This window comes from Tupaia chinensis, unplaced genomic scaffold, assembly GCF_000334495.1.
Source record: "Tupaia chinensis unplaced genomic scaffold, TupChi_1.0 Scaffold000018_1, whole genome shotgun sequence".
NCBI lineage: Eukaryota > Metazoa > Chordata > Mammalia > Scandentia > Tupaiidae > Tupaia > Tupaia belangeri.
Window position 1 is genome coordinate 1,931,886 of NW_006159448.1, and position 19,155 is coordinate 1,951,040.

The 19,155-nt window shown below is 36.8% G+C and overlaps 1 protein-coding gene and 1 pseudogene across 1 annotated transcript in view; both read right to left on the reverse strand.

Moving 5' to 3' along the window:
• Window positions 1-19,155, reverse strand: part of KANSL1L (KAT8 regulatory NSL complex subunit 1 like) — a 134,451-nt gene that overhangs the window by 107,923 nt on the left and 7,373 nt on the right. The window lies entirely within an intron of this gene.
• LOC102486493 (serum response factor-binding protein 1 pseudogene) lies at window positions 9,342-16,001 on the reverse strand (annotated as a pseudogene).

Consider the following 19,155-nt stretch of genomic DNA (forward strand, 5'->3'; position numbering starts at 1 on the left):
TTTATCAAATTTATGATTAGCTAATTGTTAAATATAATAAAGAAAAAAACTTTCTTATACAACTGATATTGCACTTCTGGTAAAAATATTCTCAACTGAAATCAGGATTATAAAAATCATTATACATTACACATGTATACATTACATGTTGAATTACACTAACAGGAAAACGGCAATAGCTGATTAAATTTAAATAAACTAAATCATGCTGGGACTTTGTGATGTATAAAATGAATTTTCTGTTAAGGATAACTTACTGTACATTCTAATAGGAGGAAATAAATGTTTACTAAGCTTAAAAGTGGCAAATAATTTTTCCCATAAAGAATGTTCCCTTGCTTGGGAACCAGCAGTTAGCATAATGGCTATGTCGCTGGACTCCCACGTAGTCGACCGCGGTTCGCGTCCCGGACCCGGTGGCTTAAAACTCATGCCGGGCACGTGTGCGTGCATGCCCAAGATCCTGAGAGGAGAATGGAGGAGAAGGGATTGCGGCGTGACCATCCCCTCTGGGGGGTGATTTCTCGATTTCTCGCTTTCTGTCTCTATGTCTCTCTCTGTCTGTTTGGTGAGCGCACGCGCCCTACAGTGAAAACCTGTCAAAAAAATAAATAAATAAAATAAAAAAAAGAAAAAGAATGTTCCCTTGCTTGAAAACATGATTTTCTTACAAATAATTGATTGTGTATATGTTACAGATAATCATATGGCCAACTTACTCAATGAAGATTATCACCTGTTGTACCCAAAGTCAAAACAGGTTTTATGTTAACAATTTAGATAACTAATGATGTAATAGTTTACATAATTTACGGTGTAACTCATCAGAACATAGCTCATGCAACAGTAAATCCGTATGAATGTGAGGCATACTCAGAATGTCCAGACTCCTCAGTCAGCATATAAGCCCCCCTACCAGACCACTAAGAACAATGACTCCCTGCATCTCTCTGGAGTGTGCTAAACCTATCACGGACCACCACATGCTGACCAAAGTGGGGTTACTACCTCCAGTAGAGATCAGAGCAAAAGCTTCCATGAGTGAAGACCATTTGAGCAGTGAGAGACCAGCCAATTTCTACAATGTAGCATATGCCTTCAATCCTCATCCTTTCTTGCTTGGAGTCACTACTTAACCTGCTGAAGAAAGTTAAATATAAGCTGTTTAAACTAAGGAGCTAATGTCCATTTGTTTATTTTTTTGGTACTAACTACTTTTCAAAACCATGAATCTGTATCTCTGTTTTAACCTTGAATTATGGCTCCCCCGAATAAGACAGAACTTTCTAATAGTATGTCTTAAATTACCAGATCTTAACGAGAGATATGTATAAATTAACTTTGCCTTTAAGAAAGATTTTTTTAGCTCATTAATACAAGGAATTAATTATGATTGAAAATCAAAAGAGAAGATACAGTTGTGAGAAAAGAGAATTCTATGGAAAACATCTGTCCAAAAAAAAAATTAGGTCAACCTTCTCCAAAGGTAAACACCTTTGGTAAAGGAATTTCCCTTTTCCTGAAATTTGGCTCCTTTAGACCAGAGAGTAACAACCTTTTCCTGTATAGAGGTAGGTAATATTGTAGGCTTCAGGGGCCACATGGTCTCTATCATAGATGATAAATAAATGAATGATGTTGCGGTGTTCCAATAAAACTTCCTTTCCAAACCAGACAATGGACTGGATTTGTTCCATGGACTGTATTTTCCAACCCTTGAGAAAGAACACCTTTTCATATGCTTTGCATACTTCCCCCAAAATGCCAACTTCCTTTGATGATGTGCCTATTCAAATACTTTGCCCATATTTAATTAGGCTATATTGTTATCAATACAATTCCTATGTCAGACTGTAGGTATTGGAAATGCTTTGTCTCAGTCTCTAGCTTGCCTTTGATTTTTGTAGTGGTGTGAGAAGCAAATTATTCTAATTTTAAAGTCCAGTTTTGGAATCAAGCTATGCTGACCTCATAAAATGAGTTGGAAAGTGTTATCACCTCTGCTTTTAAAATGAGTTCATGTAAGATTAAAATAATATATTCTTAAGTTTTGATAAAAATATGTGAAGCTATCTAGACCTGGTGCTTCCTATGTAGGAAGGTTTTTAATTATTAATTCAATTTATCTATTTGACAAAATGTTTTTTATGTTTTCTACTTCTCTTTTTGTCAGTTTTTGTATTTTGTGCCTTTGTCTTGCTTCACAAAAATTGTTGAATGCACTAGCATGTATTTGCTCATATTCCATGATTATTCCATTAATGCCTACAGTGTTGCTTTTATTTGTTCCCTGCTGTAACTTTTTTCCTGGTCAATTTAGCTAGAAGATAATCTACCTAATTTTTTCAAACAATTCTATTTTGGTTTCACTAATTTTTTCCTTTGTTTTTGTGTTTAATATTTTTATTTCTTATTTTTATAACATTTTCCTTCTTCTTGCTTTGATTTTGTTGTTTCTAATCCCTTCTCAGGCAGGAGACTTTGCATATATACATTATATCATTATTTTCTAATATAATCATTCATAGTCATACTTTTTTTGTAAGCACTGTTTCTGTAATTTATAGTAACTGCATCTGACAAATTTTGACATGCTATATTATCATTCAGTTCAAAATATTTTATACTTTCCCTTGTGACTTTTTTGATCCATGAGTTATTTTAAAATGTGTGGTTTAATTTCTACAAATTTCAGACTCACATATTTGTCAAATGTTATAATTTCTTCTTTCTTTTGTATGGATCAGGGTTTTTACTCAGTATGATCTTCTTTTGGCCTAATGATCCTTGAAAACTTCTTCAGTGTATGTATACTGACAGCTTTCCTCAAGTTTTGCTTATTTGAAAATGCTACTTTATCTTTGTTTTTAAAAATATTTCTCTGAGTAGAGAATTCTAGGTTGACTTTTCTTTCGGCATTTTAAATATATCATTCCATTTTTTTCTGGCTTCCATATGTTCTGAAGAAAAGTCAGCAGACATTTCTATTTATTGGTCACTTGTTCTGAATGTCAATTGTTCTGTAAAGCTGAAGAAATATTAGGTCCTCTGGAAAGTCATGATATATTTTAGCACATAAAAACAGAAAAATACGTCATGACTTTCTGATGACCTAACAGTCTTCAATTTAAATATTGTATTTTTCACCTCTCTTAATTATTCTTTATTGTATTTTTTAATTTTCTCATTATATGTTTCCCTTTTAAATTCTTAAGCATATTTATAATAGATATTTAACAGTCACAACTAATCTCACTATCTCTGTCATTTTCACATTTTCAAGTATGTCTCTGTTAATGATTTTTCTCTTGCTTCTGTGCATGTCTAGTATTTGGACAAATATAAACACACGAAACTGTAGCATTTGGTTTTAAACACATACAAAACTGAACATGATGAATATTATGTTGAATATTATTTCGTTGAAAGTGTGGATTTTATGATCTTCCTTTAAAGAATGACAAATTTTTTAGCAGATTATTAAATCACTTGCTTTTCAATGTTGTGCCTGCTATTAAGCTTTGTTAGAGCACACATACAGTGGTCATTATACTAAGACAGTCATTAGTTTGAGAGAGAGCTGGATGGTCTGAGGACAATAATTAATAAATTAAGTTTGTAAGCTTAGCAATTATGACTAAATAAGATTCTCAGCCATGTTATGTTCACATAAAACTGGAGGAAAAACAGAATAGACACCTACAGTTTTGAGGGAACTATATTAGCAAAAACTTACTGCAAGTATAACATATTCTAACCCCCTCCCCCCGGCTCCTTATTTGTAGCAACAGGGAGTAATATGAGAATGCCGTTTAGTCTTCAATAAGGATATGCTTTCTAACACTCACTTTAGATATACTAAAATGATAATTGACAACAATAATCCCCACAGAGCAAAGTGAGAAATGATGGGAGAGGGCAGGGAGGGGGGGTGAGGGTGGGAAGGACAGTTGTAAACTTTAAGAATTTTAGCATGAATGTAAGCAAATTAAGGAGTGGGGTTTAGGATGGCCAAGGGCAATCTGAGACTGGAACATTAAAAGGCTTCCTAAAAGGAAGTATAAATAAAAGAGGGCAAACACATTTTGACAGATTATTTAATTTGGCCTAGTATTCTAGGCCAGAACCAGTGTGTCAACTGCCTAAATTGAAATTTTCAGAAATAGGTAAAAAAAATTTTATATGTCAGATGATAATTACTCTTCTTCTCCTATCCTTTATTTACACTCTCTCCCACTCCACACCCCCACCTCTCACCCTGACAGAAAAGAAGAGATAAAAAAGAAGCTGAGAATATTGATGGACTTTATTGCTAATATCTCATTTCTCTTGTATGGAAAGGATATTGAAAGTTAATGGCCTATGAAATAGTCTTAACGGTGCTTTTAGAAATCCTTGTGGAACATTGACAATTGGGGATATATTAAATAATTTTTTTAATTAATACAAACATATTTGCTACAGGAACAATTCAACATTTCAACAATTTGTGTGTATGTATATGTGTGTGTGTGTGTTCGTGTGTGTGCACACATACAAACAGATGTACATGTATGTCTCTGTTGTTCAGGAAGCCAGGCAACCATTTAGTATTTTCAAACTGAAAATTGGATAAAGGCATGGCTGGAGAAGTAAGGAAGGTTAAAATCTAGGAAGAGTTCTGTACCCACAGTCCTGCAATTATAACCCTAAATCTGCTCAGAGGAAAGAACACCTTTTATTAATGCTCAGAAATAGGCTAGTAATGGACCATGAAAATCAACAGGATAAAAGAGGATTAAAACTGACTTTGTTATTCAAAAAGGTGACAACCATTTAGCCAGAATTGAGTAGAGACAGTTCTGCTACAATACCATATATGCATTCCTGAATAAAGGAAACAAAAATAACTGGACTTATGATTAAAACTAATTATTGCCAGATCATGTAAAACTATGGAATTTTAAAATTAGAGCCTTAATGAAACAATAACAATTCTTCTGAAATACTAGATTTTTCATTGGCATTTCTACTTAAAATAAACCAGCCCATCCTTTAAAGCTTCATATCCTGGGGCTCACACTTTTTCCTTTGATGTGGGTCTTTGCAGACATTCCACTCTAATAAAAACCAGTTAAATAAAAATTTTAAAATATCATCTAGAGATAGCCTTTTTCATCAGTCTTTTTAACATATGGGGAATGTCTTCAGAGCTTATTCATGTTGTTTAATATAGTGGAATATATAGTAATCCTTGAAGCCAATAAATCAACAACTTACTCAGCTACAGGATGGCACTCCTACAGAATTTTCAGCATGTTCTTTAGATCTTCATATACTGCTAAGACTTTCCCTTTAGTTGTGAAAAAAGCTTAACCCTGATCATTTAAAAAACATTAATATGTTTCAAGTGCTTCAGAAACAATCCAAACAAATTCTACATTATATTGATATCATTCCCCTATATGCCAAAGGTACACTCTTAATTCATATTTTAAAATGTTGTAATAGAACTATATATGTTTAAAAAATCACTAGTAAATGAAAAATACTTTCAACGGTCTTAAAGATTAATATTATAAAATACAATATAGTACTTAAAATGGTCCTGATGCTTAACATGTACGGATTTGAACAACTGCATTTCTTTAGTGCTAAGGGCCATTAGTTTTTTAAAAAAGATTTATTTACTTCATTTTATTTATTCATCCATCTATTTATTTATTTTTCATCCATTTATTTTCATTTGACCAGAGAGATACACCGAGAGAGAGAGAGAGAGAGGGAAAGTCAGAAAGCAAGCCACCAGGTCTAGGACTCGAACCATAGTCAGCTATGTGGGAGTGTCCAGTACCTTAACCACCACACCCAGAGGTCATCAGTTTTAAGACATTCTATCAATATAATAACAGAACTCCCTGGGTGGAGTTTTACACATCTATTATAAGGTACATCTCACTTTTGTAAGTCTTCAAATGTGAATAAAAGATATGCATTTTGGAATATAAGATATATGTTATATTGAAAGTACAAGGGGTTGGGAGCTGTGGGGAGGAGCTGAGAAAAAACATTTAACAGACACAAGAATGCATGTAAACAAGGCAGATATGTTATAGAATGATATAACACAATAAAGTATAAAAGAAGGGTGTTGCCAATCATATAGCAAAAATAAACCAAAAAACTAGGAGAACAAAAATCAAAGGTACACAACATAATGCAATACTTTTTGCTGAAAATGATGACTATGGGGACCAGCAGTTAGCGTAATGGCTATGTCAATGGACTCCCAAGTGGTCGATCATGGTTTGCGTCCCAGACCTGGTGGTGGCTTAAAACTCACGCCGGGCACGTTTGCATGCGTGCCCAAGATCCTGAGCGGAGAACAGAGGAGAAGGGATTGCGACGTGGCTATCCCCCCTGGGGGGTGATTTCTTGCTTTCTGTCTCTCTGTCTCTCTGTGTCTGTCTGGCAAGCACATATGTCCTATAACAAAAACCTCTCCAAAAAAGAAAAATGACTATGATAATATCCTTGATTTGATTATCATGCACTACATACTTGCTTGAAAAAACCATATTATGCTCCACAAATATATAGAATTAAATATAAATTAAAAATTATTTTCTTTTTTTTTTGAAGAGGTTTTTGCTATAAGGCGCATGCGCTCACCAGACAGACAGACAGAGACATCCCCTAGGGGGGATGGCCACGCTGCAATCCCGTCTCCTCCGTTCTCCTCTTGGGATCTTGGGCACACACACACGCACAAGTGCCTGGCGTGAGTTTAAGCCACCGGGTCCGGGACGCGAACCATGGTCCACTACATGGGAGTCCAGTGACATAGCAATTGCGCTAACTGCTGGTCCCAATTAAAAAATTATTTTTAAGGTAAAATTTTAAGGTAAATTTTTTAAAGTTATGTCTTTTTGTAGACACAAAAATGTATTGTTTTTCAAAATATGTTAATAGCATCAAATCTATAAAAAGTTATTTTTAGAAATAAAGAGTATTTACAGTATTTGGGTTGTCTCAGAAAGCTTAAAATTTAGGGGAGCAGCAATTAGTGTAATGGCTACGTGGCTGGACTCCCACGTAGTTAACCACGATTCGAGTACCAGACCAGGTGGCTTAAACTCACAACAAGCGTGTGTGCATGCATGCCCAAGATCCCGAGAGGAGAATGCAGAAGGGATTGCGGTGTGACCAGCCCCCTGGGGGGTGATTTCTCTCTTTCTCTCGGTCTCTGTCTTTCTGGCAAGTGCGCACACCTTATAGCAAAAAACAAACAAACAAAAACAAAACAACTCTCAAAAAACTTTAGATTTGTATGATTTTTAAATTTTTTAGTTTATTCAAATTATGAAGATAATATAAATTTAGTCTACAAGTTTCAATGTATGTATATATTGTGAAATGACTAAGTTAATTAACATATCTATTGTCTCACATACTTTTTTTTAATAGTGAAAATCTTTAACATCTACTCTCTTACCAACTTTTAAGTGTACAATATATTAACTATTGTTACCATGCTGACAACCAATTGCCACAGCTTCTTCCTGACTAATGAAAGCTTTCTACACTTTGACCCAACATTTCCCATTTACCCCCAAATTGTCTGCTGGTAATCCCCAATCTACTCTCTGCTTGAGTCTTGCTTGTTTAGATTCTACATAGAAATGAGATCATGCAAGATTTTCTTTCTTTTTTTTTTTTTTTTTGAGAGGTTTTTTGCTATAGGGCATGTGTGCTTGCCAGACAGAGAGATACAGAGAGACAGAAAGCGAGAAATCACCCCCCCAGGGGGGATGGCCACGCCGCAATCCCTTCTCCTCCATTCTCCTCTCAGGCTCTTGGGCACGCACGCACACACGCCCGGCGTGAGTTTTAAGCCACCGGGTCTGGGACTTGAACCGCGGTCGACTACGTGGGAGTCCAGCGACATAGCCATTACGCTAACTGCTGGTCCCAGGATTTTCTTTCTATACGCCTGGCTTATTTTACTTATCATAATATCTTCCTGATTTAGTCACATCACAAATGAGATTTCCTTCCTTTTGGAATGTCATATAGTATTCTATTGTGTGTGTGTATATATACATATACATATACATATATATACATATACATATATATATATTTCTATACATGTTTACTTTTTCTAAAACCACAAAAGTAGTATTTTTATAATTTGCTATCTATATCCTCACAATAGGTTACTATTTTAGCTTTGCTAACAAAAATAACTTTAAAAAGGTGATCTATTTCAAATAGCTATTATTTCTCTCAGTTTTCCATTATTCTAAATATACATAGATATTTTAACATTTGTCAATTTCGTCCAAGAAAGAGAGCGAGGGCACCATGAACAGATTTGCACACTATGATTGTGGCTCCGCCTTAGCTAGCTGGGATTCCGGGCATTCATGCACCTGATGTGCACAGGGAGACCTCAGTATTGAGCCCAGGGACTTCCAGCCTTAGTGCAGCATAGCAGAGCTCTGTGCTGACGCTGTGCCACCAGGGCTGGCCCTACATATGTCCTGACAGTTACGTTCAAGGTAAAAAACAGGGCTGACCCAGTGAAATCCATTCATGATAGAATAAGTTGAGAAAACCTGAAATCTCTACAATTCCAAACACTGTTTATAGAGAATAGTCTGGGGCATATCATTAAAAAAATAATTTTAAGTATGTACTTAATTTGTATAAGACTTACGTAAAAGTAACCTGGGGACCAGCAGATGGTGTAATGGACTCCCACATGGCCAACTGTAGTTTGAGTCCCAGACCCAAAGCATGAAACTCAAGCTGATGCGTGTGTGTCCATGCTAAAGATCTTAAGAAGAGAATGGAGAAAGAACTGCAGCGTGACCATTCACCCTGGGGGGTGATTTCTTACTTTCTATCTCTTCAAGAGCACATGTGCCCCATAGCAAAAAAGCTCTCAAAAAAAAAAAAAAGGGACCAGCAGTTAACGTAAAGCTATGTCGCTGGACTCCCATGTAGTCAACCCTGTTTCGAGTCCAGGATCCCGTGGCTTAAACTCACGCCGGGTGTGTGTGCATACGTGCCCAGGATCCTGAGAGGAGAATGAAATAGAAGGGATTGCAGCATGGCCATCCCCCTTGGGAGGTGATTTCTCACTTTCTGTCTCTCTGTCTCTCTCTGTCTTTCTGGCGAGTGCACATGCCCTATAGCAAAAACTTCTCCAAAAAAAGAAAACGAAGACAAAAAAAAAAAAAAACAAACCCTGAATTTTTTAAAATAAAAGACAAAACCAACCTACAATCCCGCCAAAGAGACCTTAGATATAAGTTTAAATAACAGGATAAAGGGGGGGGGAAGGAAAATAATTTCTAGATAGAAAACTCATAAAAAGAGGCACTAGTTACATTATCAAATGTAATTTTTTTTCACCTGAAACACAGCAATTTCAGACTGCTGCTCTTTTCTCCTCTTGCTTGCTTCCCTTGAAGGATGAAGATACAGCTGCGATGGCTGCTTTGGATTTTCAGGTCATCTTTGTGCACTCCTGTTAAAGCCATGAAACCTGAGGTTCATTTTGTGGAATATCCAGAGTTTTGTTTTTTTGGAGCCTGTTCTCTGTGATCTCTTCTAGAGCTTTTAGATCCAGCTAAGGAGTGGAAAAACACTGCTTCTAACTTTCTGGTTTCTGTAGTTGACTTGCTTTTGTCATTTCTTGTATCTCAAGGAGCTCTGTGTGTCTCTTCTCTGGGTAACACTTTCTGGAGGGTTTTTTGTTCCTTAACTGCAGAATGATCAATACTTTCCTTCTTTCGTGTCTGTTTGATTTTTCCAATGAAGAAGTCATCGCCACTGTTACCGTCCTAAGACTGCTTCTAAAATCTTCTGTGTTCTCATCAAAATACTCCTTCTCTTCATGTAATTCTTCTTCACTATCACTGTTACCATCAATCTAGTTATCGGACTTTTTTTTTTTTTCTTTCTGGTTTGACTTAATGTTTTCATTTTGGCGTTAGAAGTTGTTTAAGGTATCTTTTGGGGATCACGGGGGCACTACGGATTCCTTTTCTGAAGACTCTGATGGAGAAACTGGAATATCCACTACTTTGGGTCCATGTGCCATCTTGGCCACTTTTTCTTTTGGACTGTTTATTGGTTTGTTTGCCAGTATTTTGACTCTTCCCCTTTATGGTCCTTTTTTTCATAATACCTGTTAGCTATTTGTATGTTTTCTTCGGAGAAAAGTCTATTCAGGTCTGTTATTCATTTTTTAATCAGGTTTTGTTTTGTTCTCTTACTATAGAGTTGTTTGAATTCAATATATATTTTGGAAATTACCTCCTCTTAGATTATGATTTGCAGTTTTCTTCTCCCATTCTGTAGGTTGTCTCTTTGTTGTGTTGTTTATAGTACTGTGAAGCTTTTTATCTTGATAGAATCTCAATTGTTTATTTTTACTTCTGCCTTGCTTTTTTTTTTTTTTTTTGGAGAGATTTTCACTGTAGGACGCGTGCGCTCGCCAGACAGACAGAGAGAGACATAGAGATAGAAAGCGAGAAATCACCCCCCAGGGGGGATGGTCACGCCGCAATCCCTTCTCCTCCATTCTCCTCTCGGGATCTTGGGCACGCACGCACACGCGCCCGGCGTGAGTTTTAAGCCACCGGGTCCGGGACGTGAACCGCGGTCGACTACGTGGGAGTCCAGCGACATAGCCATTACGCTAACTGCTGGTTCCCTGCCTTGCTTTTAATGTCATATAAAAAAGTGATAAAACAAATGTAATCTTTGCTAACACCAGTGTCAAGATGCCTTTTCAATTCTGCTATTTCCTAGTAGGATCTATAGTTCCAGATCTTATGTTTCAGTCTTTAATGGATTTTTAGTTGATCTGAGATGAGATAATGGTAGTTTCTCCAACATCACTTATTGAAGAGATTGTTCCTTCCCCACTGTGATTTCTTGCCAACTTTGTTAAAGATTAACTGCCCAGAGACCAGCAGTTAGTATAATGGTTATGTCACTGACTCCCATGTAATTGATTGCAGTTCAAGGCCTGGACCCGGTGGCTTAAACTCACACCAGGTGCGTGTGCCTGCATGCCCAAGATCCTGATAGGAGAAGGGAGAAGGGATTGCAGTGTTGCCATCCCCCCGGGGTGAGGGGTGATTTCTCACTTTCTGTCTCTCTATCTCTGTCTTTGTGGTGAGCACATGCCCCCTAAAGCAAAAATCTCTCCAAAAAAAAAAAAAAAAGATTAACTGCCCATAAATATGTGGATTTATTTCTGTTTATTTCTGGTCTTTCTATTCTGTTGCATAGGTATACGTGTCTACTTTTATCCCAATATTGCCATTTTGATTACTATAACTTTGTAATAATTCTTAGCATGGTGCCCCTAGCTTTATTCTTTTTGCTCAAGAGTGTTTTAGCTATTCAGAGTCTTTTGTGGTTCTATGTGAACTCTGGGAATTTTTCTATTTTCATGTAAAATAGCACTGGAATTTTATAAAAATTACATTGAATCTGTAGATCACTTTGGAAAGTATGGACATTTTAACAATATTAATTCTTCCTATCCAGGAATACAAGGTATCTCTCCATTTATTTGTTTTCTTCAATGTTTTAGTTCTCAGGATATAGTTTTTTTTTTTGTTTTTTTTTTTAACCAACTTAGGTAAACATAGGATTATTTTATTTGCTTGATTAGTGTTAGTGTATACCAACACTACTGATTTTTGTATGTTGATTTTGTATCCTCCAACTTGTTTGAATTTATTATTTTAAGTTTTTTGATAGTCTTCAGGATTTTTCTTTTCACATATAAGTGGGTTTTTATTGAGACGAAATCATGGGGATGTAGGCAGAAAAGTCTTGATTTGATTCATAGTAGGGATGTAATTGGAAGCAATCAGAATGAAGTGTGCCATTTTCAGAAAAATTCTTTCTGTAGCCAAATGAAGTGACAGCAAAGGGGGCAGTTGTGAATTTAGAAACAAATTTTAAAAAAGAAAAAAATCCAGAAAATTACTCTGCCATGAGTTTTCTATTAAGATAATGTTATCTGCAACAAAGGCAGCCTTCTTCCTTTCCAATTCAGATTCCTTTCATTTCTTTTCCTTGTTTAATTGGTCTGCCTTGAAATTCCAGTAAAATGTTGGCTAGACTGATGACAGTGAAAGCTATATTCTGTATATCTCTGTCTCTATGAAATTCATACATTGAAACCTAATCTCCAATGTGATGGCATTAAAAGAAGGGAAGGGGAACTTTGGGAGACGATTAGGTAATTAGTCTTTGCCACTGTTATGAGATTAGTACTCTTATTAAAAAAAAAAAAAAAAAAAAAAAACACCTAGGGGGAGACCAGGAGGCAGCATGGTGGGTAAGGCACTTGACTCCCATGTGGCTAACATGGTTCAAGTTCTGGACCTAGTGGCTTAAAACTCACACTGGATACATGTGTGTACATGTCCTGGATCCTAAGAGGAGAATGAATATGGGATTGCAGTGTGGTCATTCCCCTGGGGTGATCTCTCACTCTGTCTATTCCTCTCTGTCTCTCTGAATAGCACACACACCCTATAGAAAAACTCTCTCAAAAAAAAAAAAAAAGGTGTGAAGGAACATGTTACACATTTCCCCATGTGAGAAACACAGCTGGAAGGAACCACCAATGAAGCAATGAATAAGCCCTCACCAGATATTGAATCTCCCAGTGCCTTTTATCTTGGACTTGCCAGCCACCAGAACTGTGCACAATACCTTTCTGTTGCTTATAAACTTCCTAAGTGCAACGTATTTTCTTATAACAACAAAAATGAAAGAAGGCAAAGAACACCCTTGTCTTGCTCCTGATTTAAATAAAGAGTTTTCAAGTTTTGCTACTTAGTAAAACTTAACTGTGGACTTGTCAAATAAGGTCTTTACTATTGTGCTGAGGCATAACTCTTCTCTATTTTTTTTTTTAAATCATCATAAAGAATGTTGTGGACTTGTCATATATGGCCTTTACTATTGTGCTGAAGAATATTTCTTTTATACCTAATTTGGGTTTTTGGGGTTTATTTAATCATGAAAGAATGTTGAATTGTGTCAAATGTTTTTCTGCATCTATTGAAAGGACCATATGGTTTGTTATCCTTTATTCTGTTAATGTAGTATACCACATTTATTTATAAATGTTTAGTCATCCTTACATCCTAGGAATAAATTCCACTTGATCATGGTGAGTGATCCTTTTAATATGCTGTTGAATTCAGTTTGCTAGAATTTTTTTAAGAACTTTTGTATCTATGCTCATGGGGGATACTGACCTGCAATCTTTTTTTGTTTGTATGTTTGTTATAAGAGAGACTTTTGCTAATAGGGCATGTGTGCTCACTGGAGAGACAGAGACAAACAGAGATAGAGAAACTACACCCTGGGGGGATGGCCATGCCACAATCCTCTCTCTTCCATTCTCCTCTTGGGATTTTTGGGCACACACCCACATGTGCCTGGAGTGAGTTTAATCCACCAAGTCCAGGGCTTGAACCACGATCAACTACACGGGAGTCAAGTGACGTAACATTACACCAACTGCTGGATCCAATCTGAAATCTTTTTTACTTACATTACTCTTGTCTGGCTTTAGTACCACCATAATGCTGACCTCTTAAAATGAGTTTGCAAGTATATTCTTCTCTTTGATTTTTTGGTAAAGTTTGAAAAGAATTATTAGCGTTTCCTTAAATGTTAGAATTCTTCAATGAAACCATTAAGGATTCTTTAATGGAAGACTTTTTATTACTATTTCACTTTCCTTATTCAATATTGATTAAACTTTCTATTTTTTTTTTCATGAGCCAGTATTAGTAGGTTGTACGTATCTAGGAATTTATCCTTTTCTTCTAGGTTATCCAATGTGTTAGTGTAAAAATGTTCACAGAAATCTCTTATGACCCTGTACATTTCTGTGATATCAGTTGTTATTTAAGGTTTCTCTATTTCTTAGTTTGACTAAAAGTTTGTCAGTTTTGCTTTTTTACAAAAAATCAACATAATTTCATCAATCTGTATTTTTTTCTCTATTTCATTTATTTCTCACTGATCTTTATTTTTTCCTCTCTTGTACCGACTTTCAATTTAATTTGTTCTTTTTCTAAATATTTCCTTGAGGAATATTGCTTACTTGAGATCTTTCTCTCTCTTTTTAACATGCTTATTGCTGTAAACTTTCTTCTCCAAACTGCTTTTCCTAAAGTGCAGTACAAGTTCCATTTTTCTCCCCCTGATTTTCAGTTTGGATAGTTTATCTATTTTTGAATGTGGGGTACAAAACTCTATTACTATTGTATTATAGGCTAGTTCCCCATTCAGAACTATTAACATTTGCTTTATATATTTAGGTATTCTGATCTAGAGTACATATATGTTCACAGTTTTCTACCCTTTTCATATACTGACCCCTTTACTAATATATATTGATCTTTGTTGTCTCTTTTTTTATAGTCTGTAACTTAAAAATCTACCTTTCTTTTGGTTTTCATTTGTATAGAATACCTTTGTTCATCCCTTCATTTTCAGTTCTTCTGTGTCCTTATAGCCAAAGTGAGCCTCTTTTAGGATGAATGTACTTAGGTATTGTTTTCTTGATCCATTCAGTGATTCCTATCTTTGATTAGATAATTTAACCCATTTGCATTTAAACTAATTATTGATAGATGAGGCTTATTACTGCCATTTTGATGGTTTTTATATAGTTCCTTTTCTTCCTTTATGATTTTTTTTCTCCAGTATACTTTAATTCCTTTCTCTTCATTTTTTGTGTATCGACTATTGATTTTTGCTTTGTGGTTACTATAGATTAAAAACAAAACAACAAACAAGCCTCTAAGAGTCTATTTTAAGCTAATAACTTTAGATGCATAAAAATTCCTTTTACTTTCTATTTTCTCGGTATCTCAATTTACATCTTTTTATATAGTGTATCTCATGACAAATTGTTCTAGTTATCACTATTTTTTATAGTTTTATCATCTTTTAACCTTCATGTTAAAGATATGTGATTTATACATCAAAACATTGTTAAGAGTATTCTGCATCAATGATATATTTACCTTTACCAGTGAGCTTTACATTTTTTAAGTTTTCATATCACTAATTAGCATTCTTTTATTTTAGCCTGAAAATTTCCTTTTACCATTTCGGCTAAGGCATGTCCAGTGGATGAACTCACTCAGCTTTTGTTTGTCTAGCAAAATCTTACTTTTTTTCTTTTTATTGCCTGAGGGCAATGTGTGTGCTCAACAGAGACAGACAGAGACAGAGAAAGTGAGGAAGTACTTCCCATAGGGGATGGCAATGCCACAACCCCCTCCCCTCCATTTCTCCCTCTTTTTGGGACTTTGCGGCACATATGCACACACTCCCAGCATGTTTCTTCAACCTGTCAGTTCCAGGACTCAAATTACACATTCAGCCATATGGGATCTAGCCACTCTAATAAACAAGTCACAGACTGGCCCATCTCTCCCTTATTTCTGAGGACAGGTGAAGTATTCTTGTTCGACAATTTTTTTCTTTCAGTATTTATAATGTATTATCCCACACTATCCAGGTCTTCAGTTTCTTCCCAAAAACTTCATATAGTTTTCTAGGGGTTTTGTGGTGAGAATTTTCTTCTGCTTTCAATAGTCGGATTTTTGATAATCTGATTACATGTATTGATGCAGACTTGTTTGGTTTAAATGATTGGAGGCCCTTGACATTTCTGTACTTAAATGTAAATGTGTCTCTTCCTCTAGATTTACAGTTTCAGCCATTATATCTTTGAAAATTCTATCTACTGCATTCTCTCTCTTCCTTCTTTAATTCTATAAGGTGAAATGTTCACTTTCTTGAAGATGTCCCATAAATTCCTAGGTTTTCATTATTTTTTGTCCTCTGGATATTATGTGTGTGTGTGTACATGTGCACATTCTGTAGTAGTTCAGACCTCAGGCACATACCTGCTTTTTCAGAAAGAGTCCCACTTACGTTGCCCACATTTATGACAAGCTTGCAATCCTCCTGCCTCAGAATCTTGAGTAGCTGGGACTATAGGAACATACCACTGTACTCAGCTCTTTTAGGGCTGGCTGGTGAAGGAATTAGGCTTCACTCATGGCCCTAGCCTGCCAAATTGCAGCATCTCACATACACTACTATGGTTGGGCTTGGATATTTCCAAATAACGTTTGAATTTGGAGATTATTTTGCATGATCAATTCTAAAATTGTTGATGCTATTTCAGTGTTTTTGTTTTTTTTTGTATTTTTCTGCTTTTACTTTTTTTTTTTTTTTTTGGAGAGATTTTCGCTATAGGGCACGTGCGCTCGCCAGACAGAGACACACATAGAGGCAGAGAGTGAGAAATCACCCCCCAGGGGGGATGGTCACGCTGCAATCCCTTCTCCTCTCGGCATCTTGGGCACGCACACACACGTGCCCAGCGTGAGTTTTACGCCACCGGGTCCAGGACGTGAATCGCGGTTGACTACATGGGCGTTCAGCGACATAGCCATTACGCTAACTGCTGGTTCCCATTCCTTTTTTGATTTCAACCTATTAAAACTTCTAATTTGGCGGACCAGCAGATGGCATAATGGTTTATATCACTGGACTCTCATGTAGTCAATTGTGGTTTGTGTCTCAGACGTGGTGGGTACATGTGCATGCATGCCCAAAATCCCAAAAGGAGAATGGAGAAGGGACTGCAGTGTGGCTATCCGCCCTGGGGGGTGACTTCTTACCTTCTGTCTTTCTGTCTCTTTCTGTGTCTCTGGCAAGTGCACATACCCTATACGAAAAACTTCTCTTAAGAAAAAAATATTCTTTGTTCATACTGTTTTCCTAACTATTGAGTTCTCTCTCTGCATTCTCTTGTAGCTTTCTGAGTTTCCTTAAAAACAATCATTTTGAATTCATAGTGCAATTCATAGATCTACTTCTTTGCTGTTGGTTACTTGAAAATTCCTATGTTCCTTGGTGGATTTATGTTTACTCAACCTTTCACACTGATTGATGGCTACATGTTTGAGAGAGCAGTTACCTCTTCCAGATTTTTACAGATTGGTTTCAGTGGGGAAAGTCCTTTGCCTATGGGTGGGTGTGAGGACACCAGCTGTGTGAGGTGAGGCAGTTCTGGTTCCAGTGAAGGGACAGCAGTATAACCTCAATATAGCTGCCAACCAAAGTTGGCAATGACAAAGACTACAGTGGGTCCTCAGCAATCAGGTTTTGGGTGCCCACGGTGGAAGCATGGGGTATTGAGTTCTTGGTGGTGAAGGTTGATGGGGTCCTCCTGATCTCTTCTTCTCCAAGCAGAAAGGTTATAGCCAAATAGATCCCTCTAGGCACTGGGTCTGATCTGGAGAAATGTTTCCAGTGATAGTAGATATGATCTGGTACATGGTATCTCTAGAGCAGCCATGGAGCTGGAGTCTGGAGCAAGGACATGCACTGAGGGACCGTGAATCCAGAGTCTAGGACTGAGAACACTTGCCGGCACAATGGTAACTGTTCAAGATGCAATTCCCCGTGGAAGAGTCACAGATCTGGAACACTGGCATGCACAGAGCTACAGTGGCTCCACGGTTTGGGGTGTGGGTTGTTATGACAGAACAGCCAGCATGTGTGCTGCAAACAGAAACTGTAGCTCTAGGGCCTGGGTTGCAGGCTATCCTGTAGTGGCAGTGGTTCTGGTTTTTGAGGTATGGGCACATAAGGAGCTACAGAGATTCCGGAATCTGGAGAGTGAACTAGGAACTAGGACACCAGCATAACTAAGATGTCAGAAGTACAGGTGCTCACAGAATAGATTCTAAGCCCATGTGTGGGCATAAAATGACCCAGGCTCCAAAGCACCAGGCAGGGCTGGCCTATGGCAGTGGTAGCTCTGATATTTGAGGTAAGAGTTCTTATGATGAGGTCTCAGGGTCAGAATCAAGAATGTGTACAGGTGTGGAGAAACTACAGAGCCAGGGTCTGATATACAGGCACACATGGGTGGCTGAAGCTCTGAAGTCTAGGATTTATGAAGAATTGAGAAGTTAGCAGCCCATCCTGGGACATCACAATAGCAATTCCTTTTTGGTGTGTGTGTACGAGGATACAACAATGTCTCCCTGTGTGGGAGGTCTGCAGTATTGAACAGCTATCATTTACTTCAATGGCAAAAGATAATGCTGTTTGCAGAGCAGTCCACTTGTGACCACAGCAGCACCCCTCATACTAACAGCCCCTACTCTTTTTTGTTTCTAATCATCTCCAGATCTTTCGGATATGCTAATTTCCCAAGATGTTCCTTATATGTGGTTATTCTCTTCCTTTTCCTTTTTTTCTCCATTGTATTGCTCTTAGTTCTTATTTGCACTTGAGCTTGCACTCAAGGCTGCTTTCATTCATGGATATATATCTATTTTTTTGTTTGTTTGTTTGTTTTGTGGGTCTTTATGGTAGTACCCCCATCCTGCTAATATTACTCTCCTGAGCTGTTCTCTTTTATCAAAACTAGGCAAATAAAGGTAATCATTTCTCCTGAGAAATAGAATGACAACTTACATAACTAGTTCAAAGAGTTTTAATATTCCACTATCCTTATAAAGACCTACCTGCCCCTTTGTTTCTTCTGTGAAGACTTTCTAAATGGAAGGCGTATGGGACTTTTAAATGACACATATTATATAGTAATCGCAAGAAAAACTAGTAACGTTCACCTTCAGATTTCTAAACAACATAGTACATAGCTACATAAAGTTCAAAGAAAATATGAATATATGGGAATCAATTTGGGAAAATAATGAATTTTCCCTCCAACATCTGAAATGGTTAAGTGATTTAGAAGATACTGGCAGATTTCCTGAAATAGACATGAAACCATGTTTCTTCCTCTTCTACAACCTTGGAGGATCAAAACATGCCTGTGTCAAAATGTGTTTTCCGAAAATGCATCCTGGAAGAAAGTAACCGATAATCATTTCCCAGGAAAAAAGAAACGTTGGCATTCTAAGGCTTACCTACCAATGAGAATGAACATAATTCTAGCAGACTGTTGTTAGTGACCCACTCATATTCCTAAATTTAATCAGTTCAATTCACATAAGCTTGACTTCCAACTGACAGTACCTGTGTTTCTTCAAGTGGGGGCTTCTTTTTGTTGTT